The sequence below is a fragment of the Populus nigra genome, chromosome 8 (genome assembly GCF_951802175.1).
Source record: "Populus nigra chromosome 8, ddPopNigr1.1, whole genome shotgun sequence".
Taxonomy (NCBI): Eukaryota; Viridiplantae; Streptophyta; class Magnoliopsida; order Malpighiales; family Salicaceae; genus Populus; species Populus nigra.
The window spans coordinates 3,321,251-3,338,588 of record NC_084859.1 but is presented as its reverse complement, the minus strand read 5'-3'; the positions used below and the strand labels follow the sequence as shown (position 1 = coordinate 3,338,588).

Below are 17,338 nucleotides of genomic sequence, written 5' to 3'. Positions count from 1 at the left end.
AAAAAAAATAACTTTTTTCTTGAGAACATAGAGTATATATACTAATGAGTTTTAAATCTCACATTAAAAAAATACTATGTTATTATTTTAAGTTGAAGTATTTAAATCAAAAAGTTTTTTATCTCACATTGAAAAAAAATAATTTTTTTCTTGGGAATATAAAGTATATATACTAATGAGTTTCAAATCCCACATTTAAAGAAAAAAAACACCGGGTCACTGGTTGACCTGCTGGGTCGACCAGGTTTGATCAGGTCGTTGTACAAATCGGTTTTTTGACAAATCTAGACTGGTCCAGCCTCCGATTCAATCTACTAAGCCGGGCGGTTCAGGTTTAATAATACTGCTCATTGCTATTAGCCCTAGTATGAGCGCTGACTTCCCTCAACGATTGACCGTGATAAATTCCATACCTGAGAAACCCCAGATATATGGAGAGATGTTGAGCAGCCATTAAAGGATATCAATGGAAGAATCTCTTTTAGGGATAAAGTGCTGGGAAATAGAAGTCCCCTCGGCATGTGATCGTGCAGATCTTCTCGAGAGGAATTTGGTGCAGATCGAGTTTGAGAATGGCAATAGGCTTTTGCCTAAGGTATTCATAAAAGATGACATTTTCAATGACCTCTGCCTTTCATGGAAAGATTTACCTGTCATCAAGCTTCTTGGCAAAGAGATTGGATTTTATCAGTTGAACACGAGATTAAAAAAATTATGGAAGTTGACGGGTGGTTTTGAACTGATGGATGCTGCCAATGGCTTTTTTATGGTAAAGTTTGGTCTTGAAGTGGATAAAACAAAAGTTATCAATGAAGGCCCTTGGATGGTGTTTGCTCATCACTTAGCTGTTAGTCACTGATCGACGAATTTTGTATCATCATCTGCTAGCTAAAATCGTTCCATGGTTTGGATTTGTATCCCTAGTCTAAACCTAGTATTTTATGATGAGAATCTCTTGATGGCCATGGCCAGCCATTGGTAAGCCCATTAAGGTAGATATGCATACCAGCAATGTAGATAGAGGCGGATTTGCAAGAGTTTGTGTTGAGATTGAGCTCAAAAAACCAGTGGTGGGTAGAGTTTGGATTAAATATCATTGGTATAATGTTGAGTACAAAGAACTTCATATAATATATAGGAAGTGTGGATGCTATGGCCACCATGGCAAGGAGTGCAAGCTAGTCAAGAAGACCGGACCCACCATGGTTGAGTTGAATGCTGCTGCTCATGTGGAGGTGGTGGCTGAGGAATCACGCAAGGTAACGGAAGCCATGACAGAATTTAATCCCATGAAAGACATAACTGTTCCAGCAACACATGGTGACTGGTTGACAGTTACAAGGAAAAAGAAATCACATAACTGATTGTTTTTTTTATTGCTGAAAGGTCTGATGAGGGTATGACGGGAGCATCAAAGGCAAGGAAATAATGCAGCACGCGGAAGGGAATTTGAATCCAAGTTCTATTTCAGCTTCGACGGGTGTCAATGCTCATTCTTCGGCCTTTGTTTTGAAAGATACTCCTCGTGACCTAGGTATTGAGCTTTCTCCTATTACTCGAACTTCAGAAGGAACTATGCCGAGGGTTGAGGGCATGGCCATGTCTATTAATTGTTCAGGTGATCAGGGGTTCAATGAGGGGATGGCCATGCAGATGGATGGTAGGTAGTAACTGTTCTGCTATACTTTTGCTACTTATTATCTATCTTTTTAATATGAATATGTTTATGGATTTTCTATAATCTCATGGAATGTTCATGGTGGCGCTAATAAGATAAGCAAACGCCACTGCAAAGAATTGGCAAGGCAGTACCATCTTTCTTTGTTTGTCTTGTTGGAAACGCATGCCAATTTTTTGAAGGTCAATAATTTTTGGTACAATATTGGTTATACTCCAGTGGCTGTTTCTAAAGCCCAAGGACATGCTGGTGGCATATGGGTGTTGGGAATTCCGAGCTGTGATGTTCTGATATTTGCTCATATTGGAGGCTTAAGCACATTGTAACAATATTTTACGTGGTTCGGCAAATCGCCTACATCCACGGGAGAAGTCTATTTTATTAGAGATAGAGAAAGGATACAATAAATACATGTAGAGGAGGAGGATTACATCCACTCTACTCAACTCATCAACTCTCTTACTGCACTTGCAGCTGCTGCAATGGCAGCAAGGTTGCTGCCATTGCAGCCCCTCACTTTCTCTCTTCTTCTCTACATTTCTTACAACTCTCACAATTTTGCTCTCTCATAATGCCTCTATTTATAGGCATTTCATGGCAGCTCTTCTTGCTTTATTGTCAACATTGGTGGCTGCCAAACTCCAGCTCATTCAACAATGGTGGCTGCCAATAGTCAATGGTCGGTGCCAACCATTTGCTGCACATGCAATGGCAACCAACCTAACAATCACCCCCTTTGCCATTCATGTGGGGCAACTGTCCTCTTGCTTCTTCAGCACAGGCTTGCATCTTGTAGCTCTTCCAAGCTTACCATTCTGAGAGCGTCTGTGGCCGAGTTTACAGGTACTCGCTAAACCTTTCAATCATCAGAGTTACTAAAGCACACCTTTTCTCACACAAAAGGATCACTACAACCAGATAGTCTCCCACATCACATCTGAAGAGTGTTAACGCTTGTCTCTGGAACACAACATTCCCCTTCGAGCGTATCAACCATGCTCGGTCCAGAATGATTCATCAAGCCTTACATCAAGGCTTACAACACCCCCTCAAACGGAAATTTCTTTTTCCAAGTGCGACAGTCATTATCTGAGTATCTCAATATGATCACGAGCTCACCACTCTTCCAAGAGTCTACTCATCCAGGAGTTGCGCCTGCCCTCTGTTCCACCCTAGGAACCACGCCTTACTTCTCCGTGAGTCTCTCGCTCTTAGTCGTAAGAGTCCAGGTAGCTCTCCACCTTCACCTATAGGGGCAACCCATTAAAGGTTGATCCATATATGTCTTCATACTCTGAGTATTACAATGCCATTACCGAGCTCACCACCTTGACAAGAGTCAACTCGTTCGCGGAACCTGCGCATGCCCTCTGCTCCTTCATAGCAGCCGCGTCTTAATGCTCCACAAGTCACACACTTATTGTCCAAGGCAAATGTCTTCTAGCTCATTGATCTTTAGCATGGGGGCAATATCCATGAAAGTCAATTCTGCATTTGTCTCCATACTCATCATAACCACTTCATTGGCTATACACCTGTCCACTCATGTCTAGCCATCACATTGGCTCTGGGGCGTTCTGAACTGGGCTTACATCGTGGCCCACACACCTTCTCCTTCGGTGTTTCCGCTCGTCACCATGCGGCGGTCTGAACTGGGGCTTCTATCACAGCCCGCACACCTTCTCTCTAAGGTGTCTTCACCTTTCATAGGTGGTCGCATCCTCCTTCAGTTGAGATGCTTCAAAGTGGCTCCAGAATTCTCTACCACCATGTGCACTATGGGAGAGATAGCTGCCACTAATCACATAGAAAGAGAAACTTGCGGTATACTCCTCGCAATCCTCCACCTCGATTTCTATGTTTGGAGCTTCTATGCCTTTCTGCTTGACAGCTCCACCTACACCAACTCTCTTTGGTGTCTTCGCCTTTCGTCATAGGCGGTCACCTTTTATCACAGGCGTTTGCACCCCCTCAATTAGGTGCCTCTGTAACAGCTCTCTTTCCATCCTTGCATGCATTGGAAAGGTCTTCGCTTGTTGTCTTCATCAAGAGCATAAGAGACTTCCTGTTGTACAAACTTTAACAGTCTCTGCTCTGAGCTTCATCTGGGAACACTTCTTCTCATTGCACCTGTTGTCTCATTACACTACCTCGTTGGATCCTACGGGTACTCCTGCACAATCTCCGTGTGCCCTCGTGCAATTTATGTTCTCCAGATTTTCCCTATTCCTTGCTTATGTTTGACAGCAGCTCATCCTGTCACAACACCTCTCCAAGTCAAAATAGGGTGCCAATCTTTATCCCCTTGCTGTATTTCTCTTCCATTATCAGGGTCTTTATCAATTCTCCCCTCGAGAAATCACAATCACCGAATCTAACTTCTTTGGAGAAATCACCACTTCATCAGATCCTTGAACATACGGAACCCAACTGTTCCTTTGTGCCGTCATCCTGCTAGTCTTCAACCGTTTCATTACAAACTACTATATATACAAAAATAGTATCGTATGGATAATCCTTCCACTAAGCAAGTTCCCAGGAAAGATTGGAGGGGTCGCACTGGTCCCGCTTAAAACCCAATCTCCTAGACAGAACTTCTCAGGCCATATCTATCCATCGTACTGTCTTTCCGTATATACAACCATTTGCTAGCTTTGTCCCGGCTTTCCTTTACAAGTGATCTGGAATATACTGGTTTAACACATGATTTCTCAACATCTGGCGAGACTACCAGTTCCTAGATTCGTCAAGATTGGTCTTTGTCAATTTCCACTATTCACCTCAAATTATCCACATGATCGGGTGTCTAGAGTGTTCCAATTTTGCCTTCCCTCAAGGCAATTAAAATTCTCCCCACTTAGCAGTTCAGCACATGCAATTGGGTAAACATGTGCGATTTCTTCTTCTTCATCTCCAACATCCACCATGAAGACCATTGGATGCCTCCTGATCGGGCAATCTCTTTTGTTAATTCACCACCACCACTTTCGGTCTCAAATCTCAACGATCGGACCGTACCATTGCATCCGGAATGATCAAATTAGCTGGAAACAAGTCTGAAATCATCCAAATCGCATTTCAGACGGCTAAGATTTGATCAAAACAATTCTGGCCTGATCAACGGCTCAGATTCAATCTCAGATCCGTTTGCACGTAGGATCAGCTACACTGGATCCTGTCCCTCGGCTCGAGGCTCGGCTCGGCTCCAATTCGGCTCGGCTCAACTCGGCTCGGCTGGCGTCTGGTGACGTGGCAGGTGGGTCTCACTGAGCTGACGTGTCTGCTGACTGGACGCTGACATGGCATGCTGACTGTGTATGCTGGCGTCATGGTTACGTCATGATTACGTCATCATTATCCGGGTCTGGCACGTGGGTCCGGTCACCTGGTATTCGGGTCGGGTCGGCTCATCCGGGTGAAGAAGACGCGTGTGACGCGTGGCGCGCGTCTGTGCGCGTGGGCAGTCTCCTCGCCGGCGCGTGTGGAGGTTTCCGACATCCGATTTCGACGCGGTTTTCAACAGTGGCTTCGTCTCTTCCTCCTCTACACAGTGGTATGGTCAAAACACAATTTTGACAACTTTCATTTTTGAGCAAAATCAAACACCCCTTTAAACCATAGCTCTGATACCAATTGTTGGGAATTCCGAGCGGTGATGTTCTGATATTTGCTCATATTGGAGGCTTAAGCACACTGTGACAATATTTTACGTGGTTCGGCAAATCGCCTACATCCACGGGAGAGGTCTATTTTATTAGAGATAGAGAAAGGATACAATAAATACATGTAGAGGAGGAGGATTACATCCACTCTACTCAACTCATCAACTCTCTTACTGCACTTGCAGCTGCTGCAATGGCAGCAAGGTTGCTGCCATTGCAGCCCCTCACTTTCTCTCTTCTTCTCTACATTTCTTACAACTCTCACAATTTTACTCTCTCATAATGCCTCTATTTATAGGCATTTCATGGCAGCTCTTCTTGCTTTGTTGTCAACATTGGTGGCTGCTAAACTCCAGCTCATTCAACAATGGTGGCTGCCAATAGTCAATGGTTGGTGCCAACCATTTGCTGCACATGCAATGGCAACCAACCTAAAAATGGGTTCTATCTTGTGTTAGCTCTGTCTCCCTTTCGACCTTGGATATCAATGGGCAATGTGTTACCATTCAGATTTCTATGGGAAGGAGCTCATAGTTCTTATCGACAGTCTATGCGTCGCCCATTCCTGGAGTTTGACTTTAGCCTTGAGATTATTTGAATACAGTAAAGTTGAAAGTACACGGCCCTTGAGCCCTCATTGGCGACTTCAATGAAATATCTTCTCCTTCTGAAACTCGAGGAGATCTCTTTTCCCAGGCTAGGGCTTCGCGTTTCTTGCAGATGAGGTCAGGTTGTGAGGTTTTAGATTTGGGCCACCAGGGCCCTAATTTTACTTGGCACATACATATTCACGGGGTTCGTTACTTAGCCAAATGGCTTGACATAGTGCTGGCTTCTTCGGATTGGCAAACTAGTTTTCCCAAAGCTTATGTTGAAACTCTTTGCAAACTTCATTCTGATCACAACCTGATTATTCTTCGCTGTGGGATACCACCTAGACTGACTTGTGAAAGGCCTTTTAGGTTTGAGGCAGCCTGGACTACCCACTCGGATTATCAAGATATTGTTTGTAGCGATTGAGATAGAGGCTACCATAATATCCCGCTGGAGGTTTGACAGGATTTTATTTCTTTCAATCAACACATTTTTGGGAATATTTTCCACAGGACAAGACGATTTGAAGCTTGGATTAATGGTGTCCAGAGGTGTCTTGAGCACTGTACTGATGATTCACTTCTTTCTCTAGAAAAATCTTTACGTCATGATTATAATGTTGTTCTTCAACAGGAGGAAATTCTTTGGTTTTATTAATCTAGAGAATAATGGGTTACTTACGATGACAGGAATACAAAGTTCTTTCAAGCTCATACAACTATACGGAGAAGACAGAACATGATTAATAAGCCTTTTCTCTCTGATGAGTCTAGGTGCACTGATGATTCTAAACTGCAGGAAGAGGCCATCCAATTTTACAAGAATCTGTTCTGCTCTGAGGTAACAGTTACTACTCATTTTATGGAGTTTGTTTCTTTGCTTAAATTATCTCCACAAGGAATCTCTAATTTAGAGAAACCAGTTTCTAATGAGGATGTTTATGCAACATCTTTTAAATCTCCGGGGAAGGATGACTTCCAAACTTTTTACTTCAAAAAATATTGGAATGTGGTTAGGGATGACATCTAGCATCTAGTTCAAGCTGCTTTTATTGATGGATGTTTTGATAAAGATCTAACTGATACTCTTATTGTGTTAATTCCCAAAAAGGAGAGACCTACAAGTTTGAAGTAGTTTCGCCCTATTAGCCTTTGTAATTTAGTTTATAAACTCATTACTAAGGTGCTGGTGAACAAGCTGCGACCTTATATAGATGATTTAATTAGCCCTCTCCAGAGCAGCTTTATCCATGGTCGGAGCAGTACTGATAACGCCCTAGTTGCTCAAGAAGTAATGCACTGCATGCATCACTCCAAAAGCAAGCGGGGTACTCTGGCGGCAGAGATTGATTTGGAGAAAGCCTATAATAGGGTGAATTGGGACTTCTAGCAGTCCACTCTAGAGGATTTTGGCTTTCCTTCTGGTATAATATCTCTAATTATGTTCTGTGTGAGGTCTTCCTCCCTCACTCATGGAATGGGTCTAAGTGTCCCTCCTTTACTCTTACTCGTGGCCTTAGACAAGGAGACCTAATTTCTCCCTATTTGTTTGTTTTTTGTATGGAGAAATTGGCATGTTTAATTACAAAGAAAGTTTCAGAGAAGATTTGGCATCGTATCCACCATTTGAGAGGAGGGCCAGGTATATCACACTTATTCTTCACTGATGATGTCCTGTTATTGGCTAAAGCCAGTACTGCTAGATACAGATCATGACTAATATGCTGACAGACTTTGTAATGCTTCTGGTTAAAAGTTAATATTGATAAATCTAGGGTGATATGTTCAAGAAATGTGCTGCGGAGAATTAAACATGACATATCTCAACTCTCTCCTATCAAATTTGCTAGTAGTCTTGGCAAATATCTTGGGTTCCCTCTTATCCAAGGGAGAGTTAAACGTCTTTATTATTGATAGAATTCAATCCGGTCTGGTGGATTGGAAAACGAAGGTTGCTTAATAAAGCGGGGAGGGCCACATTTGCTCAAGCAGTTATTTCTTCAATCCCCACTTAAGCCATGCAATTTTTTGACTCCCTTAATCGATTTGTAATGGTATCAATAAATTGATCAGGAATTTTATCGAGAAAGGTTCGATGGAGAGGGTGGTCTTCATCTAGTTAATTGAGAATCGATTCCGTGCCCAAGGAGAATTGAAGGTCTCGGAATTTGGGATACTAGAGCTGCGAATGTTGCTCTTCTGGGTAAGCAAGCTTGAAATCTGTGTAATAACAAACCGTGTACAACTACAACTTCTCCTAATTCTTCTATCATGTGGCTGTCTCTTATTAAAACTTTTACTCAGTTGCGAGAAGGCTTCATTTATAAACTAGGTGGAGGGGATATTTCATTCTGGTTTGACCATTGGTTAGAAGAAGGGCATTTGAGCAATATTGTTGAGCACGTGAATGTGTAAGATGCAAGCTACAAAGTGAAGGATTTATGGACTAACGGGGCTTGGGACTTCAGCAAGCTGGCAATGTATATTCCAGAGGCTGTTAGATACCGCATAATGGCTAAACCCCATTTCTTCATAACTTGGTGGAGTCGACAGAGTGATTTGGGCAGCTATTATGAAAAGGATTTATTCTACGAAATTCGCCTCTTTATGGCTTCTGAATAGAGATGGGTGTGTTCGAAGTGACTTGAATTGGAGCTGGCTATAGAAGTTAAATGCTCCAGAGAAGTGTAAAATCTTTATTTGGCTGATTTTCCATGAAAACTTTTCTATAAATCTGGTGCATTTTAATTGCCATATTGCTCATAACTCTAAATGATGCAGATGCAATCACGGGGTGGAATGGTAGGGATGCGGCTCGTTCAAATGCCACCATGATCTCTTGCCAGAGTCCAATCCAAGGATTCATTAAATTGGATATGGACAAAAGCTCTATTGGTAATCCTAGATCTATAGGATTTGAAGGACTTTTTGGAGTCTGAGAGGGTAATTGGGTGCTTGGATTTTCTGGCTTTGCAGGTTATGGTCCTAAGTTACTTCCAGAGCTCCTCGCCTTGAAGCATGGCCTCTTGATTGCTTGGAACTGGGGTTATAGGCAAGTCCTTTGTAACTTTTTAGAGATCAGACAGAGCTTCATATTTAGGATGATCCCCCTATAGGGTTATCTTCTTTTCTGCTTGCTGACTCTATGAACATTTGTTTTTGTAGAGGTTATTAGTTTCTGCTTTTTATTTCCCTTGTACCAAAAAAAAAAAATTAATAATTCAAAAGGGTTTTTAAAATAATTAATTTTCTATTATGAAAGTTGTCGATGGGATAAAATAAATTATCAAAGAATATTTGACCCCATCCAATAAGAAAATGCAAGATTTGATAGAATCAACCAAAAAAGAAATATGTTATTTAGAAATCAATCCAAAAATTCCTTATCACCATTGAAACCAACAAATATTTGCCATATTGCATGAAACGATATTAGTGTACATTAAAAGTACTTGTTTGGTATTTTACTTATAGATAGACGACCAAGATTACATCACAGGCAATGTTAAAATTTATTTTCAATGTAAAAAAAAAGTTTAGGAAAACAAATGTTTATGAATGTTATGAAAAGGCACCTTGCCATGATTCCAAAAAGATTCATACAATTTTACTAGATAATAAAGTAAAACATACATGGAATTTAATAAAAAAATGTATGTAAAAAAATAATATTAAGACCAAAATAAAAAAATACATCAAAATCTAAAAAAAATAATAAAAAAACTCGAGTCAACCTTAATTTAAACATCAAACACATGACTGGAGTTATGAGAATGTGATGACCTCATAGAAATAAAAAGAAAACAATTACGAAATTTAATTCCTAGCCAACATAATGCTGAAAAAAAGAAATTGATTTTTTTTTATAAAAAGGATAAAAAAATCCGAGTTAACCTAAGTTAACGTGATAACACGATCTGGGTCATGAGACCGAGATAATCCCACATAAATAAAATTGAAAAACAATATTATGAAGTCCAATCCCTAATAAACCCTACATAGAAGGATAAAATAAAAAAAAATCAATTAACAAAAAGGACCTTAAAAAAATAAAATACTAGCAAATCTCAGTAAGACTACCAAACTGTGCGACTCAGATCATGTGAATGAGATTACCTAATAAAAGGAAAAGAAATAAAAGATTATGAAGCCTAATTCCCAAACCAAATAAATATTGAAGAATAAAATAAGAAAAATATTCAATCTAAAAAGACAATAAAAAAAACTTGAGTCAACCTAGGCTAAATTACCAAACCTGCAATCCAGGTCATGAGGCCGGAATAACCCCATAGAAAGGAAGATAAAGAAAATCATAAAGCCCGATTTCCAACAAATCTAATGTCAAATGATGAAATTGAAAAACAAATAGGTGTAAAAGGAGGACTTAAAAAGTTAACTTTTCAAACCCATGACCTGGGGGTCATGAGACTAGATTACCTCATCAAAAAAATCATAAAGCCCATTTCCCAATCAACTTAATATTGAATGATGAATTGTAAAAAAAATTAATTTTTTTAAAGGACCAAACACAAAAAAAATACAATAAGAAGAATGATGCAACCATATTATTCGATAGTTTCACCCATATTTAACTAGTGTTTTACCTATGTTTTATATATAAAATGCCTTGATATTCTTTATTTTATGTTTTGAAGGCACTTTTGGATGAAAGATGCAAAAAGGAGTAAATTGGAGATAATTGACAGATTTGACCTTCAGTCGATATTTTGTGCAGAGCGCGAGCTCTAGAGGTTGAAATGAAGTGATTCCAGTGGAATTAAAAAGCTAACATCCATAAATTTCTGGACATCTAAGTCAAGGAAATAAAATAAGGAAGAGCATGGAAATCGCAGCCTTCAAAGTCAAATCTCGCAATCTGCTAGTGTTGACCTTCGACCATTCCAACTTGAATATCTGAAGTTACAGAAGTCCAATTGATGCAAACTAAATTGTTTTGGATTCATGACTCAAAGTTCTATAAACTCTCCATATTTCATCCAAAAAAGATGTCATTTGAGGGAGATATGATTTTTTAAAGATGACATCTGAATTCTGGCAGCAAATAGGTTTCGTGAAGAAACGAGTCCAAATTACATTCCGAAGCATCTAAACCGATATCCAAGTTTTTATTTCAGCAATTTAGCTCTTTTAAGTCAAAGCTTGAAGATTTCATGGAAGACTATTTTTCCTTTTTTAGAAAAATAGTTATTGAAGTACTTAAATGTAAACAGTCTACTTAATAAAGGACTATTTTGTAAAATAGAGACTAGGGTTTCCTAAGATATAAAAAGAAAGAGAGAAGAGGGAGGCAGCAGCCAGTCAAGAAGAGAAAAACACCCCCTTCCTCTAAGAAACCATAAATTATGCATTCTTCCTACTTTTTGATTAGTTTTTCAACAAACATGCAAGGCTAAACACTTTTTCTTGGTTGCAAAGACACGGAAACCTTCGGATTTCAAGAACTGTGAGATTTATTTTACCTTTTTTTTCAGTTTATATGATGAATATGTTTGTTCTCCTATGCTTATTTTTCCTATGATTGTTTATTTTAATTGCTAGAGCGGACTCTAAGTTATTATTGTAGACAATCTATTGCTAAGTTTGATATCAAAACCGGAGTTGTGGTATATGAACTTGTGAAGCAACTGAGTTTAATAATTATGGCGGATCTACATTATTAATCTTAGGGAGAACATTCAATCAAATCAAACATAGACTGCGGATAATTATATTTTCTTGATTAATCAACTTATCTAGTTCTTAAAACTGCCATTGAATTAAATTACTAGTGCGAACATTGTGATTGTTTGATGATTAGAGTTAGTTATATGGCAGATCCGTTAACTAACCAATGTTAAGAAGAGATAAATATTCAGAATATAAAATGATGTTTTGTTTCCATGATCAGTTCTGATTTCTATAGGTGGATGTGTGCTTGCAACCAAGGTTTGTTCTTTTGATAATTTTTTGATTTTATTAAATTTTGTTTGATAGTTTTTTGTTTTCTTTTGCTTTAGCCTATATAACGTCCACACCCCTCCAAATTGCATATCATCTAGCATAAAAATCTGACTTGAACCTTCCTCATGGAATCGACCCCTTACTTGCTCTATACTAGCTTGTGTGTTGTGTTTGAAGCTAGGGTAATTAATTTGTGCAACCGCGACATCGCAACAAAGAATAAGGAACATATTTGATATAAAAACAAAATGATATGACACATTTTAATTTTGGCTAGATAACATGGAATTCGAGGAGAATAGAGAGAAAAGAGGGAGGGATTTAAAAAAAATACCGTTGGAGTCTCATTGATGCTTGTCTGCTGACACAAGCTGCCTCGCTTTATTGTGTCGCTTCTAGTGCCACCTAGAAAAGCAGTGTTTGGACATCGAAGAAATTCACACGTACTACTCGCCGACTTCCTTCACATGTTGACATTTTTTACACGTGTAGCCAGGTTTCCCTTACCTATCGACTCCATTTTACCATATTTTTTTTAGTTTCAATTTTGATCACTCAACATTTAATTATTTTATATCAATAAAATTTTATTTTATATTGCAAAACTAATCATTAATCAGGAACCTGAATTTTCCTTTGATATTACGATTCTCATATTTAGGCAACCAAAATAAATTACTAGGTCAAAATAAAGATATCATGGAAGGATCAAATTTTTTAAAAATCCTAAGTGACCAAAAAAAAGAACATGAACTTTTCTCTTGCCTATGCAAATTAATCCATGATGTTAGCAAAACAAAAAAGACTAAACATTTGTTTGAGCTTCAAATTCGATCCTCGAATCTCTAATTCTTTTAAATCATTAAAATTAAATTTTATTTTTCAAACCAAGCATTAACCAAGTAATAGAATATTTTCTCGATACCACAAGTTTCCCTTACATAGGAATAACAAAAAAATCACCAAGACCACTCTTAAATTAACGCAATATTAAATGGCCAAATAAAAAAAATAAAGGGACCAATATAAATAAATTAAGGAACAGAAAAAGGAATCATTCTATAGTGATTTTTTTGTAGGTCACATGGAATCATTAAACCCTCTTAGTTAGTTTTTTTTAATAATATATTCATTGAAAGTTATTTTTCTAAGAGATCTATATATTCGTCAATGGATGGCTAACAAATGGGTTTGGTGGTTATAATATTGCATTTGGTCTTTATATGCCTTTTGTTTTGGTGATATATGATTTTTTAGACTTGTGATAAAATCAAGAACAATGGCTCAAAGAAATAAATTCAAACTTAATCTCTATAATTTATCAAAACTAATTAATTAGTCCTTGTAATTTTATAAGTTGTATAATTAGTCTAATGTTCTTCAATCCATTTATAATTTAATAATAAATCCATGATAAGGAAGAGTAACTGATCTCCCTATCACATGGACTTCAACTCCATAAATCTCCTTCAACAACTCACTCATCAAATGCATGTATTCAATAATGTTATTATGGTCATACAAGAACATCTTCACAATCTTCTATTCCATCAACAAGAAATTCAACACAACTTCTTTACGAGCACTAGAAGCATAAAAGTAACTATTGTTTAATGAAAAACAAGAAGAAAATGACATCTATAGTATGCACAATACTCCTATTCTATGAAAGAGCCACTCTTGTTATAAAGAACACTTTGCCAACGTTTATATTTAATAACCGATACTTGGACATCAATCTAACTTGTTTTTAACCAATGTGCGGAGAGGTTGAAAATTGAGAGTAAAAACATATATTTGCTTGGATGTTGTAACTAGATAGAACTCTACATCTATGATGCTAGATGCTAGATGCTAGATGCTAGATGCTAGATGCTGCTGCTAAATTTGATGTGGTTTTTATGAGGTTATAAGAAATCGATCCTAGGTATTTGAGTTACTTTGAGGTTGATTTAAAAAGGAAAAAAAATTTAGGTCCTCATGTTTTAGAAGATTGGAAAAAAGCTAGATCATTTGTGAAGTTCTTGAAATTATTTTACATGGTTACATTGAAATTTTCTAGCTCTTTGTATATGACATCTAATTCTTTTTTCCATGAATTGATTTTCATACACACAAGTATATCTCAACTTTGTAGAAGTGAAGATGTTTATGTAAGTAAAATGACCAAAAATATGATGACAAAGTATAAAAAATATTGGGGGGCGAATAAGATACACAAAACTTTATGTTGTATGTGGTTATTGTGTTCGATCCATGTTTCAAATTGAAGTATGTGAGATTTTGTTTTGGGAGATTATATGATGTTGAAGATGCTAAAATTTTTACAATGAAGGTTAAAGATACTTTGCTAAGGTTGTTTGAGAATTATATGAAAGTTGATGAGGATGTTGAGGTTGCTCATAAGGTTGGAACTAGTATAAATAAAGATGTTAACATTGATTTAATGGTGGTTGATGATATGCTAGATAACTTAACTTCTCAATTTAAAAAACATTTAGAGGAAGAAGGTGGTGTAGAAAGAAAAAATAAGGTTGAAAGGTATTTGGGTGATAATTGTGAGGATCTTAATGACTTTAAATTAAATATTTTAGGTTGGTGGAGGTATAATGCTATAAAATACAAGATTTTTTCTAAAGTGGCATAACACGTGTTAGTTATCTCGGTATCTACGGTTGTTTTCTGAAACAACCTTCAATACTGGCAGTCGTATATTAGATCCATTTTGAAGCTCTTTATCTCCATCGATAGTGCAAGCATTTGTTTGTTGTCAAAATTGGTTATGTTTAACACCAATTCCAATCAACATTAGAACCTTCATGAATTATATTGAAAATTTCGAGATGATTGAGTTAGGTAATTTCCCTTACAAATTTAAATGTAGTTATTTTATAATATTGTTTATTTTTTTTTATGTTTAATCTAGCATTTTAATTTATGATTTTATAGAATTTGGTGAAAGTTTGAAAATCTCAACTGATTGTAAATAGTATTGATGATGTTGGTGCAATCCTGGAATATAATTGTTTTGGGTAATTGATTTACTTTACCTTGTTAATTTCCTTTAAAATTTTGGACTGTTAATTCTTTTAATAGTCGAACTCTAATATGTTGCTAATTTGCTAGTCTTTATAGCATTATTCTTATTGGATCTTTTAGCTTTTGCTTTTGCTGAAAGTTTTGGATGCTGCTGTTGCTGGATTTGTTTCTTCAAACTTTGTTAGATGTTTATGATAATTTATTGTTGGTTGATAATGTATCTATTTGCTAATGTTAATTTTTCTAGTGTGAGCACATCTTTTAATTTGAGGTGCCCAAATTTGATCATACATTTTTTATATTGCATTGATTTGGATTTTCATAGCCTTCATCTGACAAAAGTTTATTTGCACGTTAAAGATAGCAAGAGCCAAGATGTGAAGCATTTTAAATTTTTTATTACTCATATATATTTAAGGCTAGTAAGAAAAGTTAAATTAAAAAAAATCAATCTATTAATTTGATTAAAAAGCCTTATGACAAATTAAACCTAATAAGAAAATTTTCAAGAGTTTGATTAAAAAGCCTATAAACTTAACCTAAAAAGAAAATTTGAAAGCTCAATTTAATATAATCCCATTTAAAAAAAATTAAAAAAAGCTCATATATGATGGGATTAGGTTTCCTGGTTTTATGATAAAAAAACCAAATTTCACTAAATTAAATCGATCCAATTTAAATTTTCTAAAATTTAAGTTACTTGATTCGGTTGGTTTTTGTAGTTCGAACTATAAAGAACCCTATATATAAGTCCCTTCCTACAAAACATCTCTTTTTAGTGGTTCTCGATGTCATATTACTCGTGACAGCTCATCCCCTTGTTTTCTCCCCCCCTCAAACCCTATGTATAAGTCCCTTCCTACAAAACATCTCTTTTTGGTGGTTCTCGGTGTCATATTACTCGTGACAGCCCATTCCCTTATTTTCTCGGTGTCATATTAAAGATAACAAGAGCCAAGATGTGAAGCATTTTAAATTTTTTGTTACTCATATATATGTAAGGCTAATAAGGAAAGTTAAATTAAAAAAATATCAATCTATTAATTTGATTAAAAAGCCTTATGAAAAATTAAACCTAATAAGAAAATTTTAAAGAGTTTGATTAAAAAGCCTATAAACTTAACCTAAAAAGAAAATTTGAAAGCTCAATTTAATGTAAGCCCATTTAAAAAAATTAAAAAAAACTCATATATGATGGGATTAGGTTTCCTGGTTTTATGATAAAAGAAAACCAAATTTCACCAAATTAAATCGATCCTGTTTAAATTTTCTAAAATTTAAGTTACTTGATTCGGTTGGTTTTTGTAGTCCGAACTATAAAGAACCCTATGTATAAGTCCCTTCCTACAAAACATTTCTTTTTGGTGGTTCTCGTTGTCATATTACTCGTGACTGCTCATTCCCTTGTTTTCTTCCCCCTGAACCCTATGTATAAGTCCCTTCCTACAAAACATCTCTTCTTGGTGGTTCTCGGTGTCATATTACTCGTGACAGCCCATTCCTTTGTTTTCTCGGTGTCATATTAAAGATAGCAAGAGCCAAGATGTGAAGCATTTTAAATTTTTTGTTACTCATATATATTTAAGGCTAATAAGGAAAGTTAAATTAAAAAAATATCAATCTATTAATTTGATTAAAAAGCCTGTAAACTTAACCTAAAAAGAAAATTTGAAAGCTCAATTTAATATAAGCCCATTTAAAAAAATTAAAAAAAAGCCAATATATGATGGGATTAGGTTTCCTGGTTTTATGATTAAAAAAACCAAATTTCACCAAATTAAATCGATCCAGTTTAAATTTTCTAAAATTTAAGTTACTTGATTCGGTTGGTTTTTGTAGTCCGAACTATAAAGAACCCTATGTATAAATCCCTTCCTACAAAACACCTCTTTTTGATGGTTCTCGGTGCCATATTACTCGTGATAGCCCATTCCTTTATTTTCTCCCCCGCCGAACCCTATGTATAAGTCCCTATAATATTTACGATTTTATTTGATTTATTACCTTTAATATTTGATTTTTTTTTAATTTGTATTTGACTACAAGTTTGTTCAATGATCCATAGTGGATTAGAGTCGAATCACAATTTCAAATGTATTTTTAGATGACAAAGTTGATAGATATGTTGTTGGGAAGAAATTTTAATACCACACGACAATCTTATTTCTTTCATTAATAGGGGTAAATATTTTCTTTGATTAAGAAATATGAAAATAAAAGGTCTTATTTTTGACAACTCGAAAAAAGAAAAAACTTATTTAAAAGTTTGTAAAATAAAGAGGGTAAGATTTTGCTTAAAATGTCAATGGTTAATGTTATAGTATTAAGTTTATTTTTTAATCATCCAGTGGTAAGAATTTGAGACAAAAGAGTTTGTTCCCTTTGTGGTATCAGGTTGTAGCCCT

At 36.3% G+C, this 17,338-nt stretch overlaps 1 long non-coding RNA gene across 1 annotated transcript; it reads left to right on the top strand.

Annotated features, from left to right (window-relative positions):
- Positions 1-6,176: 6,176 nt before the first annotated feature.
- LOC133700456 (uncharacterized) lies at positions 6,177-9,229 on the top strand. The gene is made up of 3 exons (XR_009843412.1): positions 6,177-6,774; positions 8,007-8,136; positions 8,238-9,229. It is a non-coding gene; the product is annotated as an uncharacterized LOC133700456 (long non-coding RNA).
- Positions 9,230-17,338: the final 8,109 nt, after the last annotated feature.